The sequence below is a fragment of the Mus pahari genome, chromosome 18, assembly GCF_900095145.1.
Source record: "Mus pahari chromosome 18, PAHARI_EIJ_v1.1, whole genome shotgun sequence".
Classification (NCBI taxonomy): domain Eukaryota; kingdom Metazoa; phylum Chordata; class Mammalia; order Rodentia; family Muridae; genus Mus; species Mus pahari.
Window position 1 is genome coordinate 52,352,674 of NC_034607.1, and position 6,253 is coordinate 52,358,926.

At 48.1% G+C, this 6,253-nt stretch overlaps 1 pseudogene; it reads left to right on the forward strand.

Moving 5' to 3' along the window:
* Window positions 1-313: 313 nt before the first annotated feature.
* LOC110335934 lies at window positions 314-726 on the forward strand (annotated as a pseudogene).
* The last annotated feature ends 5,527 nt before the right edge of the window (window positions 727-6,253 follow it).

Below are 6,253 nucleotides of genomic sequence, written 5' to 3' on the forward strand. Positions count from 1 at the left end.
CTCTGCCTCCCAAGTGCTGGGATTAAAGGTGTGCGTCACCACGCCCGTCCCAACAAAAATAATGTTATAGTTGGAACTAACTGTATTAAGGTGTTGCAGTGTTAGGAGGATGGTGAACCCCTGAGCTAGGCGTTAGTGACAAGGAATCTCTGCCCTTACAGGCTTATATGGGGATGGTGTGTACACAGACTAGAGCAAACAGTAAGTAAAGTTATATAAGTAAAAAGTAATAAATGGCTTTTCCCCTGCCGCCGCCGACTTGCGCGGAAGCTCGGGTGCGTTCAAGATTCGGCGTCACCCGTGATCCCCCGCCATGGCCGAGGAAGGCATAGCTGCTTGAGGTATAATGGCGTTAACACTGCTCTGCAAGAGGTGCTGAAGACCGCCCTCATCCACGATGGCCTAGCACGTGGCATCGGCGAAACTGCCAAAGCCTCAGACAAGCGCCAAGCCCATCCCTGTGTGCTCGCATCCAACTGTGATGAGCCCATGTATGTCAAGCCGGTGGAGGCACTTTGTGCTGAGCACCAAATCAACCTGATAAAGGTCGATGACAACAAGAAACTAGGGGAATGGGGAGGCCTCTGTAAAATGATCGAGAGGGGAAACCGCGGAAGGTGGTTGGCTGCAGTTGTGTAGTGGTTAAGGACTATGGCAAAGAATCTCAGGCCAAGGATGTCATCGAGGAATACTTCAAGTGCAAGAAATAAATAAATTTTGGCTCATTAAAAAAAAAGTAATAAATGATGTAATGTGTTAGAAAGTCCAACGTGTCTGAATAGTTAAGCAACAGTATCAATAGCCTGATTAAATGCTTTTAGGTTATAGATTTAACTGTTTGTTAAATGCAATGTGTCCTAGGTTTTTGCCTTGAAAAACATATGTTCATAACACCCTGGACTACCAGGCTTGAATTTAGCATATGTACCCAGAGTCCGACTAGTTCCCGGGGATGCTGCTGACAGTGGCTGTCGGTCCCTCTTTCTCACAACCAGCTGACTCACAAACTAGGATAGTACAGCTACCATCCAGGATCAAGGATGTGAGTCTGGGGGTTGAGTCACGCTGGGAAAGACAAAATCTGTGCAAGCAAATACAGTCGACTCTGGGGCCTGAAAACACACACACACACACACACACACACACACACACTGATCTAAACTCCCCCTCTCCTCCTCTTTCTCTCCTCTTTCTTCCCTCCTCCTTTCCTTCCTCCTCCTCCTTCTCTTTGAGTCAGGGTCTCTCTATGGACCTCTGGCTGTCCTGAAACTCTCTATGTAGAACAGGCTGCCTTTTCTTCTTTTAGCAGCCTCCATGCTGATTTCTGTAAGAATTGACTTCCATCCTCAGCAGCAATAGATAAACTTCCTTCCCCTACATCTTGCTGGCCTTTGTTGTTTCCTTCTTGTGGTAGGGTTTGTTTGGGGGTGGGGGTAGGGACTGGATGTGGTACACAGCTTCCTGCCTCCTTGTTTTCTTGCTGATAGCCATTCTTATTAGGATGAGCTGGAGTTCTAGTGGAGTTCTAATTTGCATTTCCTTTACAATTAAGAAGATGCTTTTTCCTTGTATTTATTGAGCATTTGTATTTTTCCCCACTATTTATGGGGGTGTGCCCATACACCCTATGTGTATGGAAGTCAGAGGACAACTTTCAGAAACTGGTTCTCTCTGTCCACCATGGAAGTCCTGGGTATTGAACTCAGGTTCATCAGGCTTGACAGCAAGCTCCTTTGTCTGTGGAGTCAGATCACCAGTCCCATTTGCATTTCTTTTGAGAAATGTCCATTCTATTCTTTTACTCATCTATTCATTAGATTGTCTGGTGTCTAAGTTTTTGAATTCTTTGTACATTATACATACTTATCCTCTGTCAAATACAAAGTTCTCCCTTACCATGGACAGGATCCTCACTGAGCCGACGGCTGCCTTTGGTGCGTAGTCTTTGTGTTGCACGCAATCTCCCGTTTCAGTTCTTGCCATTTACTCCCGAGTTCTTTCAGCTCTCTTCCTTTTGTATATATACCACAGCGTGCTTTCCCTCCTGAGCAGAGGTTCTCAGCCTTCCTAATGCTGCAACCCTTTAATACAGTTCCTCATGCTGTGGTGACCCCAGCCCCCGACCATGACATTATTTTCATTGCTACTTCATGACTGTAATTCTGCTCCAGTGAGGAATTGCAATGTCAATATCTGCTATGCAGGCTATCTGATGCACAACTCAGGATGGGGTCCCAGCCACTCTTGCCAGTTTCAATCATTCAGGTCTTAGAGTAAGGGTTTTAAACCATTTTGAGTTGCTGCTGTCTTGAGGAGCATCTGGGCCCACTCTGGTGTACCTGGCTAGATGGTCTTTCCAGTAGCGTCTGTTGAAGAGCTCTTTCCCTAGCATGTGTACTCTGATAACCTTTGCCAACAGCCGGGTGTGTAGCTGGTGTTTGTGTCTAGTTCTAGGCCAATGCTCTACACGTACCATGTGAGTTTATTTCTGCGATTCTGGTAATTGCGATACCTCCAGCGCTCCTGTTTTGTGCTTCCATATGAATTTTAGAATTGGTTTCTCAGTTATCTCTTTTTCTATTTTTCTAAGCTACCTTGTTTTTCTTTGTTTGAGTTTCTGGTTTTTTGTTTGTTTGTTTGTTTGTTTTTAAATTTTAAGTTACGTTGTTAAGGGTGTCTGAATGTACCTCTGTGTACCACGTGTTCATGGTGGCTGTGGAGGACAGAAAAAGGTACTGGGTCACCTAGAACTGCCGGGTGGTGCTGGGAAGTAACCCTGGGTCTTCTAGAAAAGCAGCCAGTGCTTACACTCACTGAGAGAACTCTCCAGCCTCTAGCCTGTTTTTCTAAAGGTGTTTTCTTGCAGGAATATATTATATTAATCCAGGGTCATAGGGCCTGGGCTGGGTCACTGCTCGATTCACTAACAAATGTTCACATTATTCCCAGACTTACCAAGTCTAGTTCACTCTCATTTTATTGCTCTGTGAAAAAAAGTTAAAAGGGAGGAAAAGGCAATGGAGAAAAGGAAGGGCTTGCAAAGGAGGAGAACGATGAAGAAAGCAGAGGCATGGCCAGAGGTAGCCTGTTGTTCATGGCTCAGGAGAGCTGAGGAACTTGGCAAAGTCGCTGACCCAGTGCCTGAAGCCGCTAGATAGCTCTGAGGAGGTTCCTCTTCCACTGGAGCCTTATCCCTGAGAAGCAAGGTCAGTCATATAAAAGATGCAGGGGGAGGGGGACAGAACAGGCTCAACTGGGTGCTCCCTCCTCAGTCTCCTTCGGTCTTCCCTCTTGGCCAAGGTCAGTGTCACTAAACTTGGGGCTATGCCCTGAGGACTAGGAGTGGTCTCATCTGGCCACATCCCTTCAAATCTATGAAGTTTTCCACTCTCTCATTCATCCACATTCTATGAAGAACTTGGGAAGAGAAATTGCCTGAAGCCAGCACAGGTGGCTAAAGCCGGGTGGGTGGGGCCGACAGGAAACTCCACCCTCTCAGTGGACTACCCCAGGAGGCATGAGCTGAACTGCCTTTGAGTGGAGGGTGGAGCTTGGGGCTTTCTTCAGTAAAGCCGTAGGGGTAAGAAAGCCAGGACCCTGTGAGATGTCAATTGCTCCGACTAAGGAGTGTGAATTTTGGCGATTAGGGACCCCAGCATGTGCTTGGAAACCATCTGCATTTTTTTCCTACGGTTCTGGTTCTTGTTCCATCAGGGAAGCGATCGATCGTTAGAGCCTCATTTCAGCCTCCTTCATTGTAGAAATGAAGGCTCTCAGACGGCAGAAAACTAAGCAATGCAGCCAGTGTGGTAGTGGGGTACTGATCTGCATACTTGAATCTGGGGCCGGTTGGGGCGGAAGACCTGGGCAGAGAAATGTTGCATCATCTGCAGTGGTGACCTATACACAGTTGAGACTTAGACTGGCGCTGTACTCCCACACAAAAGCAAAGCCAGGACACGAGGCAAAGGCGTCTGGGCTTCTTTTCCTCCAGTCTTTCCCAGCCTTCTTCCCATGCCACCACGGAGCAGGGTCCAGAGAGCTGGCCCCTAAGTCCAACAAAGCCTGTGTCCTCTACCCAGACACTCCGCCCACCTCTAAAAAAGAAAAAAGAAAGAAAGAATCCATCCCTACGGACTATTCTGAGCAGGAAGCCCTTTTCAGTTCACTGGAAAACAGGAAATGCCTCCAAAGGTCTGAAACCTTTGCAGTGGCTGTGACCTTCATGCAGGGTCTGTGTCCCCAGCCAGCTGCTGCAGACAATCTGGAAGCAGAACCACCCCAGCCCCCCAGCCCTGCGAGTATGTGATCCTTGGTGTCTGTCTCTCAGGAGTTTGCCCCCCTCTTGAATCGTCTCTGGTCGTCATCCCTACTCAGCATATCGGATGATCTCAAGAGGCGGAGGCTGCTCTAGGTTCCAGGAATGCTACAGAAATCACCAGATAAGCCAGTTGGCTTCACACGAGTTAAACACGGGTGTGAATGCAAACCACACTAGGTCAGGCTGAGCTCTACACCAGACCCCAAGATTGGCTGACCTCCAGTAAAGAAAGACTGACTTCCTGGCACCTTCCATGACTGTCTTCTCCTTTCTGCAGATTGACCCCTCTCGGTCTGACCTTGTAGAAAACTAACCTTTAATTCTTACAACTGAACACCGGCCAGAGGCCAAACTTGGGCGCTTGATAGCCTCTTCAGGCTTCTACAGAGCAAGGGGTGCGAGCCCAAGGCGATCCTCAGAGCTGCCCAGGTCAGGGAATGGGAACATAAGCCCAGCCTGAGGCCATGCCTAGTTTCTGCTTCCCCCGATTGCCTTGGTGTCCTCACATCTAGGCTGTGGTTCCTCTACTGGAGGATAATACGCTACACAGTCCCCAGATCACCATCCGTAGAGGACGTGCCAAGTGGGTAAAGAGAGAAGTAGTGTTGCTTATTCTGGGCTTGGTGCTAGTTCTGAGAGTTCATCTTCAGCATGGCAGATGGGCTTCAAGGAATCCCTTCTATTTGAAAGTAATTTCTCTGGTTCTATCGCATACTGTGGGGCCCTGTATGATCCCTACAGGGCAGACATACAAGCAGGCTAAAAAACTGGATCACATCTGGCTGTAGGGTAACCCAAAAGTCAGAAGAAATGAGATTTACAATTAAGTCCATCCAAGGCCAAGTCTAGATGCAGTAAGTTTACAGGTTATTTCTCTGACAAACACGGGGGATGGGGTGGGTCAGATGAGGAAAGAGACCATGACCCAGGTACCCATCGCACTAGGCGCCCCTTACTAACTGCACAAGACCTGCAAGCCCTCCATGAGGGAGCAGCAGGCACTGTCCCCTGGGTTTGGACACTGTGTGCCTTTGCTTGTTGCGATTACTCCTTCAGTGGTCCTTCCCTGCATCTACTGAGAGGAGGAGTTGAGGGTAGAAGTGGATGCCTATCGGGATCAAACCTGCTCATGAAGGTTCAGTTAGAACCAGATGTACAACCCTCCAAGTGAGGTCTGAGGACTCCTAGGGTCTCCCACGTACCCTCTAGGGTACTGTGAAATCATCCTGAAGTGTACCATCTCCAAATGGGTCCAACAATAACCCAGTGACTCAGGACTTCGTGGCTTAGCAAAGATCACAAGCCTCTTGAGGCTTCTGTCACGTGAGCTTCAGGATCTTTGAAAGCTCAGCCAGGGAAAGATCTGGAAAGATGACACAAATGACACCAGATGACATGTGGTCCTCAAGTCACTGTCCTTAGTGGAAGATGCCAAGTGGTGTGAGTGTGTGTACGTGTGTGTGTGTGTGTGTGTGTGTGTGTGTGCGCGCCACTGTTTATGCTGAGGTTAAACCTCACAGCTCTTCCATTGCTGAATTCAGCTGACTGGAGAGGCTTCTGTTCCTTCCTGGAACCAAGCAGAGACATGTTTGGATCCTCCTCAGTGGGGAGTTTTCTGTAGTACAGCCTAGAACAGGCTGCCGCACTGTGAGCTAAAGGGAAGACAGGGCACAGTAAGAGTGGAAGCCACAGTCCTCTTGTGACTTAGCCCTCAAACTGGCATCCCATCAAGTAAGTCACTTAGGGGAGGGAATTCCTGGGAAATAATTTGGAGGAATCTGGGAAGACATCTCTTTCTCAACTCTGTCTCACATCTCTATAACCCCGGATTGTCGTCTTCTTCTTCTTCTTCTTCTTCTTCTTCTTCTTCTTCTTCTTCTTCTTCTTCTTCTTCTTCTTCTTCTTCTTCTTCTTCTCCTCCTCCTCCTCCTC